The 22,456-nt window shown below is 40.9% G+C and overlaps 1 protein-coding gene across 7 annotated transcripts in view; it reads left to right on the top strand.

Annotated features, from left to right (window-relative positions):
- RBM47 (RNA binding motif protein 47) overlaps window positions 1-22,456 on the top strand; it is a 166,750-nt gene that overhangs the window by 83,389 nt on the left and 60,905 nt on the right. The window lies entirely within an intron of this gene.

Genomic DNA, 22,456 nt, shown 5'->3' with positions numbered 1-22,456 from the left:
GCCTTTAACACTTTTTCATTTAGAAAGCCAAGACTTGCTTGGGGATTAGAACAACGAGCTTATCATAATGCCACTTTAACCAAAACAGAACACCACACAAAACTCGAATGCTTCTAGTATTAAGGTTTATTTCTGCGAGCCCTTCCTCTAGCCGCCCTCCATCCCACCCCTTGCAAGTCTGGGATTTTTTTCCCCTTAAGGAGAAGTGTGGAAATAGAGCCCGCCTGTTCATTTGCATCATTGCACATCACACGATATCTCTGCGACCATTATATTGTGTTCTCTCAATGGTGTTTGCTCTGAGGGTGGGACTCAAGGCTGTTTAGTGTCTCGTAAAACATTTACCAAAAGCACTGAGCCATGGTTTTGAAGGGCATTCCGTTGCCAGAGCGTGTGGGAGGAGAGAGCCAGCCGGGGAAAGAGCGCTCCAGGTGTTTGGCAGGTACTTGTTTCATAGTTTAGAATTTATACATGTTTAGAATTTCAGATTGCGTACCGATTCGGCTTCCCTTCTGCTGAAGGGGCGGGAATGGTGAGGGGATGAAGGGGGCCAAGTGATTGCTTTGCAAACTCTTATTTTTCCGTGGCTTGGAGTCCCCGGATAATTGTAATCTTCAGTTTCAGTCAAACGTTGTTTTCAGTTTTACTAGGGGGAGGTGTGTGTCATGGAGGAGGTGAAATCTGCCTGTGCTTGAGGTTTTCCAGGGGCCTGATTCAGAACTTAGCATTTGCTCTAGCAAAGAATTCGGAACCAGGTGCGGCGTTTCTAGGAGACGACGTGTAACCTTGTGATTTGCGCTTCATTATACCCCGTGACTCATTCCATGAAAAGCTTTCGCTAAATGGTGGTTCTGGTTGCTTGAAAATACTCTTAAACTTTCTTTCCTCCCCCATCCCCTACCCCGATTAAAGGTCAGCTTGAAAGACTGCTTCTTATCCTCAACTTTTGTTTTTAGAACGCAGTTGCTAGGAGTAACTTTATATACTGGTCATACATAGTTTTGGAGAAACTAATGACAGTATTTCTTGAGAATACTAAGTATTTCTATTCTAGCTTATTTTTTTTTCTTTTGTAGAAAATACGAGCGTACATGATAAAACTAGAGCCGTAATCAAATGTTTACTTTTGATCAAGTGTAATAATGATATCCTGGACACAGATACCTGGAACTGTGTTATTAGTGGCTAAAACCCAAACGGGAGATAGGAAAATCTAGAAAAAGAATAGCTGCAAAAGATTTCTGTAATGGCCAGTTTTTGGGGAAAGAAGTTGCAGTATAGTCTTTGCGGTGTAACAAGCATATGGAATCTTTAGTGTGTTTATCTTATGGTGGGAAACCTCAGCATGAAGAGGGAACTAAAGTTAAGATCAGACTGCAAGCATATTGATTTATGAAAGAATGTGATTTGGGTACTCTTTTGCCCAGTAACGCTGGCAGTAAGAAGCTGAGAGTCTTCTGACAAGTTCCCAGTCATTGCAAAATGGCTGGAATAAATGATTGTTTCAAAATTAGAGGAAACTTCCTTCATGGGAAAAACGTCCATGTGGCTTTGTGTACTTAGGCAAATGGGACTAAATCTAACAACTGTGGAGGGCCAAAGACATCCAGTTCACTTGAGGGAGAGCAGATTTAATTATTTTTTTTTTTTTTTTTTTTTTTTTTTTTTATGCGTTACGCGGGCCTCTCACTGTTGTGGCCTCTCCCGTTGCGGAGGACAGGCTCCGGACGCGCAGGCTCAGCGGCCATGGCTCACGGGCCCAGCCGCTCCGCGGCATGTGGGATCTTCCCGGACCGGGGCACGAACCCGTGTCCCCTGCATCGGCAGGCGGACTCTCAACCACTGCGCCACCAGGGAAGCCCAATTATTTTTATATGAATATCAGAAAATTGAGTCATTTCACTACCCTGACTACTGGAAGTTTATGTAACTTGCCACAATCAGATCAATATTGTTCTTACCTCTTCTAAAATTTCAAAACAGGGGTAAGAATACTTGCTCTCTACTTGTCTGTCCTATAGATGCACCTAGATTGCTTAAGAGTCTGTCAAACTTTTGACCTTCAATGATACCTCATAAATCCAAAATAGACCCTGACCGGGGAAGGAAGTCATGTGTTAATTCCACTGTCTCTGAAGTAGGTTGATACAGTTTTACATTTGAAATTTTGTCAGAGGAACAGAAAGACTGGAAAAAATTCTAAAAATAAATCCCCTTTAGATACTTGTCATTCCCTGCTTCCCTTTATTTCACTGGGAAATTCCTATTCCGTGCAGTTCCTTTGTTTGGCTTTTTAAAATTAGAAGTCCCAAAGATCTGTATGGAATTGTAAGAAACTAAGGCCAGCAAAGGCTACATTTACATCTCTCATTAGGAGGGTTTTTTTTTGTGTGTGTGTGTCTCTGTGTGTGTGTGTGTGTGTGTGTGTGGTACGCAGGGCCTCTCAGTGTTGTGGCCTCTCCCGTTGCGGGGCACAGGCTCCGGATGCGCAGGCTCAGCGGCCATGGCTCACGGGCCCAGCCGCTCCGCGGCATATGGGATCCTCCCAGACCAGGGCACGAACCCGTGTCCCCTGCATCGGCAGGCGGACTCTCAACCATTGCGCCACCAGGGAAGCCCTCTCATTAGGAGTTTTTGCAGTTACATGGTAGTTTGTTAATTGATCAACTCAGATGTCAAATTAAACCCTGTGTACATTGGCCCCTATCTCTGGCATTTTAAACTTTGCTGCTATTCCATGTGATATGTTAATAATGCTTCTATATCAGGCTGGCTTTATAAGGCGTATATTTGAGTAAAGACTCTCCGCAAAGATTGTTGTCATCTGTTCCTTCTGTCCTTTAGACTGCAAGTTCTTGGTTTGTAATATGTCATAAAGGTGAAATCTCCAGGGACAATAATAGGCCCCAAATTAGGCGGTGGTTTGCAACGTGCGGTAATGCCCAAGGAGTCATGGTTGTTTTGGCTTGCTTGGACAGAGCTGTCACCAGAAGGTATGGGTGGGTGACACCACCTTTTTGGGTGCCCTTGCCAGGAAGGTCACATTCATGGGAACTTGGGATCAGAACTATGCAGGCAAACTAGAGGAATCATCATAAAGACCCAGGGCTACTTTGGGCTGGTTTTGTTTTGGTAAACACTGAATTTGTATAGGTTAATCAAGCAACGGTTAAAAATCCTTCACTGGTCTGGTAACTCAAGGTCTTGAGTTAAGGCAAAAAACAGTCTTCACAGTAGTCAAAAAATTAACACTATTATGTCCGTCCGGGCCTCACTCTGTGCCATTGGCTCTTGGTTTAGACATCTTTCAGTAGAATTCCTGTTTTCTCAGTGCACAATAAATCAGAACTCTTCTTTGTTGGCTAATGATCATTCACTCATTCAACAAGTACTTACTGAGGTCTCATTCTAGGCTAGGTTCTAATCTCTCAGTTCTCAAATGTTCCTTCCTCAAGGTGGCCTTCCCAGACCCCCTAAATTAGGTCCTATACCCCTGTCCCTTTAAGATAGTCGTCACCCTTGTTTTATATTAATACTTGCCTCTTCTGCCAAAAAATAAGTCCCCCTTACATTATGGATTGCAAGTGTCTTATTCACCACTATATCTCCAGTGCTTAGCACATACTGGGCATTCTAAAGACAGGTACCAGATACATGAATAAATGAATGAAAGAAAGCAAATGGTAAGAACCAGGAAGGTTAGCGGCAGGCATGTAACAATGAAAAATAGCCCCTGATAACAGGGAAGGGGCAAAAATTACTGTCACCCAGTTTAGAAGCAATGGCCCCTGAAGCCATCATTTCCTCTCAGCTCAGCTCAACCATATAAGTTTCTAAGGATAGCCTTGGTTCACTAAGAAGAAGAATGTGCTCAGTAGCATTTAAGATGATAGGACTACAAATCATTTTATAAAGATTTTCATCCAAGAAAGTAATAGTTTTCTTACTTAAATGGATACATTCAGTTATTTGGAAAATTTAATATATGAGTAATATTTTATTCCTACAATTATGAGGTACCAGTGAATATATTTATCACTTATACAAAAAGAGCCTAGAAGAATGCATGAGAGAAAAACTTCCATGTAATGAAATTAAGTCAAGTAAGTGCTTTAGAAAATATTATTTCAAATATTATTTATTCAAGTATAACATAAAGGCAGTAAAATGAACAACTCTTAAGTGTACAGCTTGAATTTTTACATACACTTGTGTAACCACCAGTCTTAGTTCAAGGTACAGAACATTTTCAGTGTCCCAGAAGGCTCCCTTGTGCCTCTCCTCTCTGTCACCCACCCTGCTCCAGGTAACCATTATTCTAACTTCTATCACCATACATTAGCTGTTCTTGAACTTCATAAAAGTGGAATCATATGTATGTGCTCTTTTGTACCCGGCTTCTTTCACTCAACATTACTTTATGTAGCTATATATTCCTTCATTGCTGCATCGTATTTCTTTGTAAGAATACCCCACAATTTAATAAATTTGGTGGTGGGGGGGATTAAAAACATGACTCTATGAGCTGCAAATTATTCCCTGTGTGTGCCAGCCCTTTCAAATTAAATGATTTTATAAAAGGTGGGTTGTAAATGTTATCACCTGAAAGGGCGGAAGGAGAGAAGTCTTTCTGGGAGTGGATTTGCTAAGTACTCTCTGCACAGGCTGTTTGTTTAAGTGAAACCAGCACCCTAGGAGGCGACTCCCACGGTTTGCAGATGAGGAAACTGAGCCTGAGAAAAGTTTCATGACTTCACAGTTGGTCTGAACTAACACACAAGTGGTTAGTTACAGTAGAGAGCAATCCTGTCCTGGCAGAGGCTGTGCCAGGTGACTGCTGAGGCTGTGCTACCTCATTAACAAAGACTCAGCTTTTATACAGTAGTGCAGACCTGTGTGCCTCCTGCTGGAAAGCTGGCCATTGACCTGACTTTTCTTAGGTCATTTTCTCTATCTTTCCCTTCAAAATTTGTTTTGTTTTGAAAACAAGCAAACTTTTCTTTATGAATAAATTTTTGTGGCTTATGAATTTTTTTTTGAGTTGCGCGTGGTATAATCTAAAATCTAATTAGCAACTATTGAGGTTTTTTTTTTTTTTTTTTTTTTAAATTTTGGCTGTGCCACACCCTGGCCATGGCAGTGAAAGCACCAAATCCTAGCCAGTAGACCACCAGGGAACTCCTTAAGATCAGGTTTCAATATCAATGCATAAAGAAATGTTCAATCACCATAAGAAAGGATGGGTTAATTTCCAAGTCAGAATTGCTGAGAAATTTCCTGGGAGGCAAAAGTCACATCTTTCAATGTGGGGTTTGAAGTGTTTTAAATCCGAACTCCCAGAAGGGTCTATATGTTGAATTCTCTGACTCATCTGATCATCTTGGAAATGAACAAAATTTCTAAATTTCCTTTTCCTTACTACCTTTCTTGATTTTCCATCCTACAAGTATAGGCATTCACAAATGTTCCATTCCTGCTTCAAAATTTATCAGAAACTTGCTTATAATGTCCTTCAGGTAGACTAACAAAAGGGAGCATATACCCTTTAGATTTTTTTTTTTCTAGTTGGGAATAAAAGAGGTTATGTTTTTAATTTTGCATTAATATTGTAAGGCAGATCAGTGTGATCAGATCATCATTTCAGTGAGACCACAGATAAGCGTCCCCCTATGCCCAGAGGAAGACAAGAGAATACCCTGAGTGTCGCAGTCAGTTGTTTTAAGTCACTTTTAGAAAAAGCAAGAGATGCCCAGATTCTTTGCTTCAAAGGTATCATTATTTTCTCAGTTAGTAGAAATCCCCTTTCATATGGGATGCTTGAAAGCAGTCATTGAAGATTTGATTTGATTCTTTTTAACTTTATGAACCACCACAGGAACAATATCTTGTATTCGTATACTTTAAAAAATACGTTCCCAAATTTTTATAGTTATCTTTTTTTTTTTTTTTTTTGCGGTAGGCGGGCCTCTCACTGTTGTGGCCTCTCCTGTTGAGGAGCACAGGCTCCGGACGCGCAGGCCCAGCAGCCATGGCTCACGGGCCCAGCCGCTCCGCGGCATGTGGGATCTTCCTGGACTGGGGCACGAACCCGTGTCCCCTGCATCGGCAGGCGGACTCTCAACCACTGCGCCACCAGGGAAGCCCTATAGTTATCTTTTTAAAAAAAATTCTGAGATGTAACATATACCCATTTTGTGTATGAGAAAGCTGAAATAGAGAACCTAAGGTCACACCTTGTTAGGGAGAGAGGTGACATCCAGACTTTCGGCCTCCATGTTGCCACCTCTTCCCACTGCCCACATAGCCACCCAAGCAGTGTTTGGTGAACTGCATCAGCCATTAAAAATAGTTCTCCTTCAAAACCGTCTTTGGTCTGTGATGGCTTCTCAAATCATACCATTTGTGCACTTACTATGTGTCAGGCATTGCACTGGCTACTATATGTATATTATCCCCAATTCTTGAAACAATCCTGCAAGCTAGGAATCATTAACCCCCTTTACAGTTGGGGGAACTGAGTCACTGAGAGCTCAAGAGCCTTGAATAAAGCCACATCACTTAGTAAGTGCTGGAATCTGCCTTCACACTCAGATTAGTTTGACCCCGAAGCCCATTCAGTTTCCCCACGCCATCCTGCCTCTCATCAGTAAATAGTGTGTTTCCATTATCTTCTCAATTACAACTGAGACAAGTGCAGGAGCCCTAAAACAAATTGTTGACAAGCCTTAACTCACCTCAACACGTCTTCCTGACAAATGGGCATTTTCTTTAGAACTTAACAAAGACATGTACTGTGTTGTATTCAGTTAAAAAAAAATTTTTTTTTAACTCTTGGAGCCATAGGAAAACTAGATTTGGTTGCCATGTGGTCAAGTGTTGAGTGCAGAGGGTCCTGTCTTCATCAGTGAGACTGGGGGACCCCTGATGGGGATGCTGGAAGAAAGGGTAGCTCTTTGAAAAGGTGATTGGTCCAGGTGATTCGCAAGATCTCTCTAACTCTCAAGATTGTTGTGTTCTAAAAAACAGTTCCATGATGGAAAATTGGAGAGAAGTGTTCAAAGCCACTGCTTATTTCTCTCCATCAGAGTTACTGTTTTCCTTCACCAAACAGCTACGTCTTGAAGTGGAATCAAGTGGTTTCCAGCATCCAAGACAACTATAGTGTGGCTGCAGATAGGATGGTCTCAAAACACTGAGTCAGCCAGAAAGATACCTTGGATGTCAGTTGGGTACAAAACAACACCGTCATGAGGTTGACTACATATTGGTCTTGTCCTGTGTGATAAAACCAGAGCCAGCCAGCAGCCGAGCGTTCTGCCCTTCCCAGTACAGTGGCTTTCTCTGTACGGCACTTTTACTTTTTCGGCAAATTTACCAACCTTCTGGCAGTTACTGTTAGGATTAATTGAGATAACATGCAGTATATGAAAGTATCTGGCACATCATGGGTGATCTTAGTTTGCCTTCCTCTCAAACAGGATTTCCTGGAAGGAAGTTGGCACATGTGAATGGAACTGGACTCTTACTTAATAGTGAATTCAGTGGATTGAACATTGTCACATAGACTTTCTTCCCCCTTAAGGATTGTGAAACCTCACCATTTAAATTCCCCATTGTTGAAGTGAGCGGGATCTCTGTGTCAATTGCAAATGCAAACTTTGAGTAGAAGCAAAACAAAGGCTTTTATTCTACTCCTCTAATTAAATGGCTTCTTATTGTAAAGCTGTAAGAAATGCCCACTCTTTCATTTTTTAATGACAAATAGCGTAGTTCATAGGCACAGTCCCTGCTGTTGTTTGAATAGATATGTCAGAGAGAGTAAGATCATATAATGAGGGTGTTAAACAGGGCATCTGCACACATCACAAATGATTGAATATAATCCCATTCATAAAATGATAAGGGTTTTACTTGCTACATAATAGGATAGCTGTTTTCATTGGAATTTTTAAATGAAATATTTTGTAGAAGATGTCAGGCTCTGAGGAGTTGGGGTGCTATAGAAAGAACACTGACCAGGAATCAAGGAATTGATTTATGCCTGGGCCTTCTTCCAACTCATCTGTGACTTAGAGAAATTTCTCCATGCTTCTGGCTGCTATCTCATCTGTGTACTGTCACATTGAATGCCTCTCAGGAACATTCTGCTGTTTTTTTTTTTTTTTTTTTTTTTTTTTTGCGGTACGCGGGCCTCTCACTGTTGTGGCCTCTCCCGCTGCGGAGCACAGGCTCCGGACGCACAGGCTCAGCGGCCACGGCCCACGGGCCCAGCCGCTCCGCGGCACGTGGGATCCTCCCGGACCGGGGCACGAACCCGTGCCCCCTGCATCGGCAGGCGGACTCTCAACCGCTGCGCCACCAGGGAAGCCCCCATTCTGCTGTTTGTGCAGTAAAAGTTTTGTTTTGCTTTTAATTCTAGGAAGTGACACTGATTTGGATATTGTACTGTTATTCTATAGAAAAAAAAATTAAATATCAGAAGATTCTGGCCTGTGAAGTTTAGTCCAACCCTTCTTTGTCTTTGCCATAAGAAAAATTAAGGAATAAAGCAGAAACTAACACACCATTGTAAAGCAATTAGACTCCAATAAAGATGTTAAAAAAAAAAAGAAGAATTAAGGCATCTTCTTATTCTTAAAAGTAAAAAAAACAACAAACAACCTTTTTCATTTTTATAATTTGCCTTCAGAAGTTGACAGTCCTTTGCCCTCCCTAAGCACTTCTTTGGTAAAAAACCTGCCGCATACAGATATTTCACAAATGGCCTATTTCTGGGCCACGTAAAAGTGGTGACCAAAATAAGAAATTTGAGTGGAATGTGAACAAATTAAGTTAATAATGATAATTTTTGATGGGGAAGGATTTTCAACACAAGGAAGTCATTCAGTATTTTATTAATTCAGTATTCTATTCACAAGGTCTTATCATGGAATCTGAGAAGTAAAACAACAGAAGAAAGTCGAAAGGAACAGTCTAATTCACAAAAGAGAAATACTGGTGTATAACATTAGGAAGAAAGTCAGTTTTGCAAATAACCTGCAAATTAAAACAACAGTGAGGTACCATTTTCCTGCCATGAAAGCCAACTTCCTTATATATGTCTGGTGGCCACGCATATCGGTATGACCTAGTAGGGAAAACAGTTTGGCAATATATATCAAGAACCTTAGAAATGCTCAATCCAGTAATCCCATGGATGGGATTCTGTTTGAAAGAAATAATGTAGAAGAATGTAGAGGAACACCACTGAAGAATCAAACACCCAAATTCCCACCCATGATGAGAGAGAGGGTTTACAATTTTATATTTAATTATCCATATTTCCATATCCTATCTTCTTACTTCCCTATGGCCTGTAATAAGAAATCATCTACCCCAGTGTGTGTGTGTGTGTGTGTGTGTGTGTGTGTGTGCGCGCGTGTGATGTTTTTCTGTTTTCCATGGTGAACACTGATTTTTTTTTTGTATAATCAGAAAAAGCATATGAAAATGTTATTTCTAAAGATCACTGAAATTCAAAGTCTCCTGCTGCCCGAGCCACAAGATAAAGAGAGTAAACACTGTCCAAGGTGACGGGAGCAGAAAGCAGTGACCATGGGAAGAAGCTTTTTGACCTTCCAACTGTATGCTGCTAGTAAGAACTCTTGCACCCTCTGAGTCTTTTCAGAATGCCCAGGACTGGTGTTACTTGTGCCCACAGCTCTCCTCCACTGCCTCCTCCCGAAAATGCGAGTATGCAGTTCACCTTTCATGAATGATCTTCTTCCGTGATCTGGAGGAAACCTTCTCCTTCCAATTCCTGTCACCCACTGCTGGCCATCAACAGCCACCAGAACCTCTGCAGACCTCACCTCTATGTAGCCTCCCTCTACCTTGAGACCACGTTGTAGGGAGGATTCCCTTGCCCAGTGCAGACTCATCATACTTCTATTGCATTTGTTCTTCTCTCTCAGCTTTAGGTTCTGATTTCAAGTCTTTGTAGTTCTTGTTTCAAAGACAGGGAGTGAAAGAAGAGGGAAGATATAAAGGTCAGATTTTAGTCACCGGTTCTGAGCCTGTGACGCAACACTGCCCTACGTCTGTTCAGGCTTAACAAATTCAACTGTTTTCAAGTTCTATATCATTGAACAGTGACTGGTTCACACAGTCATTAATCTCTCTCCCCGCCTCTCCTCCTCCGCCTCGCCCCCCATCAGAGAGGTGGGAAAAACATGCACTAAGCCAGGGCATTTATTTCTCAACAACACTTGGAGAGTCCTGTCCACTTCCTCATTCATACTTGACTTCTCAATTCAGACCAGGCTCATTCATTGAATGAAGTTCTGTACTCTTTTCTGAACAGAGTAACAAGGACCAATCAAACAAATATCCTCTGGGAAATAACGTCAACATGATTACAATACAACAGGCGATTTGTCCAATTCGGCAGACCCACCCTAGAAGGCAGGCAGGCAGACCTGCTTCAGACATACCCAAAACAGCTAAAAATGCCCAAACTTGACCTTCGTGTGTATTCATTCTGGTGAGCTGACAGGCCAGAATCAGGGGGTTTTGCTGCAGACTGTGTTAATGCTTAAGACTGCCTGGATGGGAGATTGAGCTGGGGGAAGCAGGAGATGGAGGAAAGAATATGTGTGTGTGCTGGGGCTTGTGGTGGAAGTGGTTTTGTGGTTACTTAATATTGGTGTCAGGAAGGGAATTCTGCCTCTGGAAACGAAGAACTAAAAGACTAAAGTAACATCACTTGAGCTACTGAGCTTCATTTGGCTCTCATCTGAACCTTTATTGAATCTTGAAAAAGATGACCTCAAATATTCATAGTGCATTAAATGATATTGGTGCCTTCTGCTCACCACTTGAATGGAAAGGGCGTTGATTAGCTCCTTGCCCTCTACCAGACTGGATAACAACATTTCTAAGACTTACTAACCTGCCCCAAATCTCTTATTCTTCTGTCTGGGGGCTACCCTATGAATCTAGACCTGTGTGTCCAATACAGTAGCTAATAACCACATGCAATGCAACTATTTAAGTTTAATTAATTAAATATAAATAAATTAGGTCCTTGTTTGTACCAATACATTTCAAATGCTTAATAGCACTTGCTTGGTAGCCACTGTATTAGACAGTGCAGATATAGAATGTTTCCCTCATCACAGAAAATTCCGTTGGACAGCACTGATCAAGATAACCTGTTCAGGATCTGAGAGTATGAAGTAAAGGCCGTGCATCCCTCTACCCTCTGAGATTAGAACCATAAGCAACAGAACTCCTGGATTTGTTTTATATGCCACCCTTATTTCTGTTTTCCACATCTTTGCCATACAACCTTCACTGTAACTTTTATCTTCATGTTATATGAGATATGTATGGCCTTAGGTTGCAACGGTCAAGTTCAAGTTTTGATTATGCTCAAATGAAGACCAGGAGTATTTCCCTGTTTTTATTTTACTCTTCATCATAAATGAAACCATCATCTGAACTCCTGTGCACATTTGGACTCCAAATTAAACCTTCAGTCACCTGGAGCTTTTGTTTTATTACTACTGTTTTTTTGACATTGTGGAATTCAATGAAGAACATAATTGTTCCAGAGCCCAGTTTAAGTACCTATTCGCCTTGCAGACATTTCTTCAAAAACTTAGAACTTGAAATTCATCAACAAGTGAAACCTGAATAAGAGACATGTCATAGACCAAAGAGTAGATCACAGGCCCATAGTCTATGTTTTCTGTAATGGATTTATTACTAAAAAGTTGTGGTTAAAGGGAAATCTAGCAAACCAATCGAGTTTTCAATGTGTCGAGGAAGCAAAAGAGAGTACTGGGGTAGATCATTTTGTAAAGAAAAATATTATTTTGTTACATGACCTAAATCACCTTCTAATTCATCTATTTGGTAAATTCAGAAGCCCATGTGTTGTGTGGTTATCTCAGTAAGGCTTATACCTACATAACCAGTCTGTTTGGACCTCAGATCAGTTCATTAAATACAAAATTAAGTCGAGTTGTTTAGGATCAAGTAGATGAAAATGTTATTGGTTTTTTATATATATATTTATTTATTTTTGTTTGGCTGAGCCACGCAGCATGCAGGATCTTAGTTCCCCGACCAGGGATTGACCTCACACCCCCTACAGTGGAAGTGCAGGGTCTTACTGGTTGTATTTTTTAAATGCCACACCTTACGTGTTGGAATTGTTTGGGCCTGGCTGTGGGTTTTTCCTAGAGGTGTTTTAGGAATTCTTTATATACAGTGTTTCTTCATAGTTATAATTATATTACTATGGAGTTTGCAAAAGAGACATTCACTGAATGAATGAATGAATGAATGACAATGCTATCTTTATTTAATATGACTAACCCAGTAATTCTAAGACCTGCAGTTGTGACTTGGGTGTTTCTAATTCATTCAAAGGAGTCATAAGAATTTAAAAAATTCTAGTAACAAATCGAACTTAGATTCACTTTAATTTTATTTATTTTTTAAAGTTTTTTTTAAATTTTTATTTGTTTATTTTTGGCTGCATTGGGTCTTCATTGCTGTGCACGGGCTTTCTCTAGTTGCGGTGAGCAGGGGATACTCTTCGTTGTGGTGCGTGGCTTCTCATTGAGGTGGCTTCCCTTTTTGCAGAGCACAGGCTCCAGGCACACAGGCTTCAGTAGTTGTGGCTCGTGGGTTCAGTAGTTGTGGTGCACGGGCTTAGTTGCTCCGTGGCTTGTGGGATCTTCCAGGACCAGGGCTCGAACCCGTGTCCCCTGCATTGGCAAGCGGACTCCCAACCACTGCACCACCAGGGAAGCCCTATACTGCCATCTTTTGTCAATTTCTCTTTTTGTTATACTCATGCCAAACTCAGGCTTTTTTTTTTTTTCTTTTTAACTGTTTACTTCAAAGTAAATAAACTCAAATAATTTGAAAAATTATGTGCTCTAGTTGTCTTAATAATTTCTTTTTACAGTTGGTTTCTTCATTAAGGCTTTGAACAAGGCCCCCAGAGTATGCTTAAGTCTCTTTTTTTCACCATTTTATTATTTTATTATAATCATTTCAAACATACCGCAAATTTGGATCTTACAATGAACACCCACATACTCAAAACTTAAATTCTGCCATTAGCATTTGCTATACTTGCTTTATCATTATCTACCTCTTAATCCATTCCTCAATCCATATATTCTCTCTATTTTTTTTTTGATGGTCTTCAAAAACAAAGTGCTGAACTTTGGGATACTTACCCTGAAATACTTCATTAACTAAAGTTCAATATTTGTTTATAGTTTTTTTAGATAAAATTTGCATAAAATGAAATGCACTCATCTTAGGTGTATATTTACTGAGCTTTAACAAAGGCATACCCTGGAGTAACCCAAACCTCAGTCATGAAAAAGACATTACCATCACTCCAGAAAGTTCTCTTCATGCCCCCTCCAAGTCAATCCCTGCCCCTACCCCTGTCTCCCAGAGTCAACCACTGATGTTATTTTTCCTACCACATATTAGTTTTGCCTGTTTTCGAATTTCATATAAATGGAGTTTACTCAGCATGTACTCTTCTGTGTAAGACTCCTTTTACTCAGCATGTTTTCTGCTAATGATCTGTGCTAAGAAGCTAGTGAGCCATGATATTGCATGTATCTGATGTTAATGAGCAATATTCCGTTGTATGACTATATCACAGTTTGTTTATCCATTCTCCTATTCTCAGCAGATTCTTTTTTTTGGCTGCACAGCATGTGGGATCTTAGTACCCCGACCAGGGATCGAACCCGCGTCCCCTGCTTTGGAAGGCAGATTCTTAACCACTGGCCGACCAGAGAAGTCCCACAATTTATTATTAATCTTCATTAATTTTAAAAAATATTTATTTTTTTATTTATTTTTTCTTCTTGGCTGCGTCAGGTCTTAGTTGTGGCACATGGGATCTTTGTTGAGGCATGAAGGATCTTTTTCCTTACATTGTGCGATCTGCTCGGGTTTCTCTCTAGTTGCGGTGTGCAGGCTTCCCTCTAGTTGTGGCGTGAGGGTTTTCTCTCTCTTGTTGAGGCGTGAGCTCAGTAGTTGTGGCACATGGGCTTAGTTGCCCTGTGGCATGTGGGATCTTAGCTCCCTGACCAGGGATGGAACCCGCGTCCCCTGCATTGGAAGGTGGATTCTTAACCACTGGACCACCAGGGAAGTTCCATAATTTATTATTAGTCATCATTATTATGATGTTAAGGACTTCACCTAAGTGGAAAAACTCACAGTGTTCAATGAAGAAGAGCATTCCCATGAAAATGCAGTGTTTTGCCAATAAATTGGAGCTTTGAAGGGATGTGGTTGTAAAGACACTAGTGGGCTTTTGAGCTACAGGAAAATAACTATCACAGTGCCACTTGAGTTGTGAATTGATCTGGAGTCAATCATAAAGTGAATTTTACATGAACTTTGGGTTGGGAGAAAAGAAATCTGACCTTTAGTGCTAGCCCTACCACTAATTAGTAACTTTGTCATCTTGAGAAATAATGCAGTCACCAAAAGGAAATGAGGGGTTGAGCGAGATGATCTCTAAGGTGTGGTTCACGTCATTAACCATTTCTCAAATATGTGCTAAGCTTTGAGGGCACAGTTAGGAATAAGACATATCTTTTGGTCTTCACGCTGTTCACAATGTAGGAGTGCCAGATGGTGTTCTCCAGCTGTAAAGTGTCTGTGATATTGCTGATTCATTGTGTACCTCCTTTTGGGCAAAGCACAATATAGTCAATGGATGAATGAGTGAATTGAATGAATTAATGAATGGAAGCAAAACAAGAACACTGTAATGTAGCTAAGGTGACTGATAGGTCTACAACCGGTTGTAATATAAGCAGAATATGCTGTCTGCTGTAATAAAGACTCTGTGCTTGGGGAACAGTGGAGGAATGACTAAATAAGATGTGATTCTGAAGTAGTAACTGCTTCCTCATAGAGTCTTTAGGAAAAGAAAGTCTAAACAGTAAGTCACATTTCTGATGTAGGAAAACTTCTCCATGTATGTATTTCCATGTACCTGAAAATGTAAATAAATGATACATTTTGGAATCTAAAAGCCCTGTTGGTAGAGTATAAGATCCATATGCTGTAGATCTTAAATTTCACCCTTTTTGATTTATTTTTGAATGAATGTGTGGAGTTTTGCTTTTCTGTCTGAGGTAGCCTTTCTCCCTAATTTTTGCATTTCAGTTCCCTCCCGCATTTATATATTCATTCAACGGGTATTTATTAAGTACCTATTATTAACATGAGGCGTGAGGTGGTAATACCACAGGGAGGTGTAAACTAACTGAATAAGACTTACCTGAAGCTAACTGTAAGATCTGCTCCAGTTTGTAAAGGTACCAAATCACAGTCACATTTATACGTTGTGTTAGAAGTGAAAACCTCTGTGTGTGTGTATGTGTGTGTGCGCACGCCTTATGTTTCCCAGCAAGTAGAAGCTATTATATCAACTGTCATACTTAACAGTTTTTAATAGAATGCTATACTATAGTTTGCTTTCCAAGGATCCCTAAGGGGAATTTCTAGATTTACCAGTAATTTAAGCATTTTTCATGAAAAGGAATTTAAAGAAGCATCAATTTTAGGTAACTGGTATCCTGGGATATGTATTACTAGAAAGTTCACTGATGATATGTGGCCCAAATCAATTGTGTATTCACCAGACTAAGTAAAACCAGCTTGCTCAATAAAGTAAGTTCAAATTGTAAATGGACAATAGAGTTTTGAAGGTAGGCTGGTAACAGCTCGACATTTGTCTCTTTCTAGAATTAGAGAAATTTTAAAAAACAATAAGCATTTACAGTTTATATAAAATGAAGGAAACTTCTTTTGAATTTATATTTCTCTGAGTTTTCACCAGTTTTCAAAGCTAATTCTTTTTTTTTTTTTTTTGCTGTACACGGGCCTCTTCACTGTTGTGGCCTCTCCTGTTGCGGAGCACAGGCTCCAGATGCACAGGCTCAGCGGCCATGGCTCACGGGCCCAGCCGCTCCGCGGCATGTGGGATCTTCCCAGACCGGGGCACGAACCCGTGTCCCCTGTATCGGCAGGTGGACTCTCAACCACTGCACCACCAGGGAAGCCCTAGAAGGAGCTTTTAAAAACTACCAAGGCCCAGGACCCTCCACAAATTCTAGGGTTTTTTGTTTTGTTTTGTTTTGTTTTTCTTAAGATCTCTAGCCAAGGTTGTTCAGCCAAGGCTGATGTGTAATAGTTTAGACCAAATGACAGTTTAGAAGCCATCGTTTCTGCTTGATAGCCTTGCTTTGCGCTATAGATAAACAGGTTTATGAGTGAACCACTGCTTAGCCCACACAGGTGCTGATCTGGTTCAACCCTGGTCAAAACTTCACTTACAGATTTTCCATTTCCAACAAGTTTTGTTCTTTATTCTTATCTGCCCTCTCTTTTTTTTTTTTCCTAAGAGGGAAGCAGGAGAAGGCAGATAAAATAAAAGGAAATAGAAAAATGAAAATGATCAATTGTTTCTGTTCCTTTTTTAATTTTTTTTTTTTGGTGAAATAGGTAAGGGGTAGATTTATTGAGAGAGATACACACTCCACAGAGTGCGGTCTGTCTCAAAAGGCGAGAGCGGCCATGGGAGCAACACACTCCGAAGACAGAGTGTGGGCCATCTCGGAAGGCAAGAGGCCTGTTTCTGTTCCTTTGAGCGATCCCAGTTAACATTGCTCAGGACAGCAGGCGGAGACATGGAATCAACAGGCAACAGGGCCTTTAAGGGGTTGCACTTTAGTGACATTTGGCTATAATAATTGCAAAAAAAACTATCTCCAGGAACATGATAATTTTCTATAAATTTTTTCTACAGAGAGAGACCTGACCACTTTTCACAACAGAATTTCTAGGAGGAGACTTCTTTATTGAAATGTTCTTTGTTAATTTTCTGTTTGAGTGTCAGCACTTCTCTTCAAAGATAAGTCATATTAGCACCACTCTTCTGTTACACCAAAAAGGATGAAATGCCCTTTTCAGTAAGGGCAAAGAGGCATAGAGTAAAGTTTTACTGAAGGAATTAAGGAGGGAAAGTGACAGCTTTTCATAAGACCTGGAGAGTACATTTGTTGAACTGGAAAAATGAGTGAGAAGAGTGAATTGGCGTTAGGTGAGATTACTGTGTGACCTTGGTTACCCCATCCCATAATAATACATAGCAGGGAGGAGAGGTGTAGTGAGACCCTTTGCTACTTAGGATTCATTCGGTTGCAAGTGACATAAATCCAATCCCAAATAGCTTAAGCAATCGATCAACAAACAAATATATCAAATTAAATTCTATACATAAAATTACATATATACATGTATATTTACTTAGCTGGAAATTCCAAGGGGTGGAACATGACTAAATCAAAGGAGTCAAAAGAGGTCATCAGGATTGTTTTTCTCTATCTCTCTATTGTCCTCTGTGTTGGTTTTTTGTTTTAACAATTCTCATTCCTATGGAAAACCCCACAGCTTTCTCATCCCCAGAAGGACTCTGATTCACCAGCATGGTGCCACACCTGGACCTGTCCCTGAGTCCTGGGACATGGAGGGGTCTGTTGATAGGAGACATGAGAGGGTAGATGGGCAGGAGAAAGTAGGTGTCTGCTGTACTCCTGAGCTCCCTTTCCTCAGTGCAGATGCCTAGTTGATTCCCACATCTCATGCCTCAGACTCCAAAGTTGAATTACACCACCTTCCTTGCACTTCCATTTACTAGCATGGATTTACAACTCTCAGGGTTGTTTACCTGTGTAGCTAAGCCTATTGATAACTGCTGGAGGTTTTATCATTTCAGCAAGATTTTACTCTGAGAATACTGAGTACTTGACTTGTCTCTATTGAGAAACTTTATCATTTCCTTTTTTTCCACCAAGGGGACGCCCATTTGCAAATATCTAGTTCTAGAATTGGCATAAGCGTACAGATCTGATTGGGAAGGAACCAGTATTATGAACATTATTATCTCCCTGCTTTGTTTCAAGAGCAAGAAAACCTCCTGAATAATCCTTGGGGGGGAATAAATACAACATGCTATTCTGTCAGCATTACGTTTATTAAGGATTTGTATTCTCTTTCCTAGTCATTTGAAGTTTGTGGTAAGTTCAATTTTATATCTCTGTTGCATGGTACCACATAATAGGGAGTGAAAACATATCTATTGAATGACTGAATGAAGAGTCAAGAATTTTTGGATCGTTTTACTGGATGTTCTAATTTGGCAAAGTTAGAATTATATGTTAAAATTCATAATATTACCCCAGAACATCCACATTTATTTGTTATAATTTAGATTTATTATAATTAATATGTTTTTAGTTATCATATTTATGAGCAGGAAGAAATAAAACACTGATGCCCACCTTTCTTTAGTTGAATTAACCCTTGATAATAACTGGCTAGAGCAGTGAGCGCCCTTTCCAGTTTCTTATCTCTCTTGACAAAACTTAAAATTTTTTTTCGTGTACATTCCTAGGGCACTTTGTGGAAGAACTTCACACTCTTTGAGCACTTGCTGTGTGCCAAGTGTTCTGTGGACACACTGTCTTAGTGAAATCCCACAGCCACACCATAAGTCCTTCTTCCTCTTTCTCAGCTGTGAAGAGAATCAGTCATTCCCTCCTTCGTGATACCATCTATTATGGCATTTATCACACTGCACTGTAATAATTATTTGTTTTTCAGCATTTCTGTGCCTCCTACTAGCCTATGAGTTTTTCAGCATTTCTGTGCCTCCTACTAGCCTATGAGTTTTTCAGCATTTCTGTGCCTCCTACTAGCCTATGAGTTTTTCAGCTACAGAGTCTGTCTTATTCAGATGTGTATTCTCAGTACCCAGCTCACAGTGGGAACTCTAGAAATATTTTTTTAACAATTTGGGTATTTTGTGATCTTTATTTTACAAATTAACATCTGAGGCTTGCCCATGGTTACTAAGTGGAAAGTGATAAGGTTAGTTGTTTTTTTGTTTAATTTATTCTTGGCTGTGTTGGATCTTCGTTTCTGTGCAAGGGCTTTCTCTAGTTGCAGAGAGCGGGGGCCACTGTTCATGGTAGTGCGCGGGCCTCTCACTGTCGCGGCCTCTCGTTGCGGAGCACAGGCTCCAGACGCGCAGGCTCAGTAGCTGTGGCTCAGGGGCCTAGTTGCTCCACGGCATGTGGGATCCTCCCAGACCAGGGATCGAATCTGTGTCCCCTGCATTGGCAGGCAGATTCTCAACCACTGCGCCACCAGGAAAGCCCCTAAGGTTAGTTTTTGAGCTCATGTATACCGGACTCTGTCTTGTTTTCTTTCTGCTAAACCACTCTGGATTATTAGAAAGGAAGGTTGGCTGGAGTGATGAGGATGACTGAGGAGGGGAAATATAAGGGAACGATGAAGAGAGTCATTGCTTGCTGGGGCTGGGAGGGGAGGTTAATTATACATTGCTCAGTTTAGCAGTGCTCTGGCCCCAGCACTCCCGTCCCCAGTGCATGTACGCCCATACACACACACACACACACGCACACGCACGCACACGCACGCACGCATGCTCGCATATGCAGACACCATCAGGGACTGCGTCACAAAGTCTGAGTGAGCAGGGACCAGAGAAAGCATTTTCTTGAAAAGCTATTCACTGTGAGGATAACAAAGAGCTGGAGCACTCAGCCATCCACCAGGACATAAAAAAATCATTTTCATAATGGAACCTTCTCTGTAGGGTTATTCTGTGTGGTGAGATTTTACCTATATGGTTCTAGTTTGAGATGAAAGCAGGGGAGAATATGTAACATTAACATCGCAGTTCCCACAGTTGCATGTCTGCATGTTATTTCTTGGACATGAGGGGTTGGAATGGGAGAGATTTAGGGGAAGCCTTTGAAATAGATCCTCCTAAAGTGGGGGTGGTGAGTGTAGCATCTGCCATCCTTCCACTCTCACATGCTTGGCTTTTTTTTTTTTCTAAATAACATCTTTATTTGGGATATAGTTCACCTATTTAAAGTGTACAATTAGGGGCTTCCCTGGTGGCACAGTGGTTAAGAATCTGCCTGCCGATGCAGAGGACATGGGTTCGAGCCCTGGTCCGGGAAGATCCCACATGCCGCGGAGCAACTAAGCCTGTGCGCCTCAACTACTGAGCCTGCGCTCTAGAGCCCGCGAACCACAACCACTGAGCCTGCGAGCCGCAACTACTGAGGTCTACGCGCCTAGAGCCTGAGCTCTGCAACAAGAGAAGCCACCTCAGTGAGAAGCCTGCGCACCACAGCAAAGAGTAGCCCCCATTCACCGCAACTAGAGAAAGCTGCGCGCAGCAACGAAGACCTAATGCAGCCAAAAATAAATAATAAATAAATTAATTTTTTTTAAAAAGTGTACAATTCAGTGGGTTTTAGCATATTTATAGAGTAGTTCAACCATCATTACAATCGATTTTAGAACATTTTCATCACCTCTCTAAAAAAAATCCCCTGTACCCATTACCAATCACTTCCCTTTTCTTCCCACCCCCTAGTCCAGCCATATACAAAACTAATCTACTTTCTGACTATAGATTTGCCTATTCTGAACATTTCATATAAATGGAATTGATACAATATGTGGTCTTTTGTGACTGGCTCCTTTCACTTAGCTTAATGTTTTCAAGATTCACCCATGTCTCAATACTTCATTTTTTTTATTGCTGAGTAGTTGTTTTCCATTGTATGAATAGACACATTTTATTTATCTTTATTCATCAGTTGATAGACATTTGAGTTGACTTTACTTTGGGGCTATTATAATGCTGCTGTGATCATTCATGTACTAATTTTTGTGTGGTCATAAGTATTCATTTCTCTTGGGTATATACTTAGAAGTGGAATTGCTAGGTTATGGTAATTCTTTTGATGAACTGCCAGACAGTTTTCCAAAGTGACTGTACCATTTTACATTCCCATCAGCAGTGTATGAGGGTTCCAATGTCTGCACATCCTTCCAACACTTGTTCTGATCAGCCCTTTTGGTTATAGTCATTCTGGTGGGTGTGTAGTGGTATCTCATTACAATTTTAATTTGTATTTCTGTGGTGGCTAATTATATTGAGCATTTTCCATGTGCTTTTTGGCCATTTGTGTATCTTCTTTGAAGAAAGTCCATTCAGATCTTTTGCCTGCTTTTCACTTGGGTCATTTGTCTTTTTATTATTGAGTTGTAGGAGTTCTTTATATATTTTAGACACAGGTTTCTTATTAGATATCTAATTTGCGAATATTTTCTCCCATTTTGTGGGTTATCCTTTTACTTTTTTTTGTTGTTGTTGTTAGCTGCGTTCGGTCTTTGTTGCTGTGCACGGGCTTTCTCTAGTTGTGGTGAGCGGGGGCTACTCTTCGTTGTGGTGCGCAGGCTTCTCATTGCGGTGGCTTCTCTCTTGCAGAGCACGGGCTCTAGGGCATGCAGGCTGCAGTAGTTGTGGCGCACAGGCTTAGTTGCTCCGTGGCACTTGGGATCTTCCCGGAACAGGGCTCGAACCTATGTCCCCTTCATTGCCAGGCAGATTCTTAACCACTGTACCACCAGGGAAGTCCACCTTTCACTTTGTTAATGATGTCCTTTGAGGCACAAAAACATTTCAGTTGGCTAAGTCTAATTTAATGATTTTTTTCTTTTGTTGCTTGTGCTTTTGGCGTCATATCTACAATGCCATTGCCTGATCTAAGGTCATGAAAATTTACACCTATTTTTTCTTCTAAGAGTTTTACGGTTTTAGCTCTTGGATTTGGGTGATTGACCCATTATTATTATTATTATTATTATTATTATTATTTTTGGCCATGCCACGCAGCATGCAGGATCTTAGTTCCCCAATCAGGGATCGAACCTGTGCCCCCTGCCTTGGAAGCACGAAGGCTTAATCACTGGACCGCCAGGGAAGTCCCTTAATTTTTGTATGTGGTATGAGTTACGGGTCCAAATTCGTTCTCTTGCATTTGGATAGTTGCTCTAGCATCATTTCTTTAAAATATATATATATATATTTATTCATTTATTTTATTTTTGGTTGTGTTGGGTCTTTGTTGCTGCGCGCGGGCTTTCTCTAGCTGTGGTGAGCAGGGGCTACTCTTCGTTGTGGTGCACAGGCTCTAGAATGCAGGCTCAGTAGTTGTGGTGCACAGGCTTAGTTGCTCCATGGCATGTGGGATCTTCCCAGACCAGGGATCAAATCCATGTCCCCTGCATTGACAGGCAGATTCCTAACCACTGCCCCACCAGGGAAGTCCCTAACATCATTTCTTAAAAAGACTATTCTTTTCCCATTGAGTGGACTTAACACCCTTGTCAAAAATCAATTCACTGTAGACATACGGTTTGAGGTTTTTTGCCTGTTTTCTGGACGGTCAGTTCTATTCCATTGATCAATATGTCTGTCCTTACGCTAGTACTATACTGTCTTAATCACCATAGCTTTATC

This window comes from Phocoena sinus, chromosome 5 (assembly GCF_008692025.1).
Source record: "Phocoena sinus isolate mPhoSin1 chromosome 5, mPhoSin1.pri, whole genome shotgun sequence".
In the NCBI taxonomy this organism is placed as follows: Eukaryota; Metazoa; Chordata; class Mammalia; order Artiodactyla; family Phocoenidae; genus Phocoena; species Phocoena sinus.
Note: the sequence above shows the minus strand (reverse complement) of the source record. Positions and strands in the feature narration are given on the sequence as shown.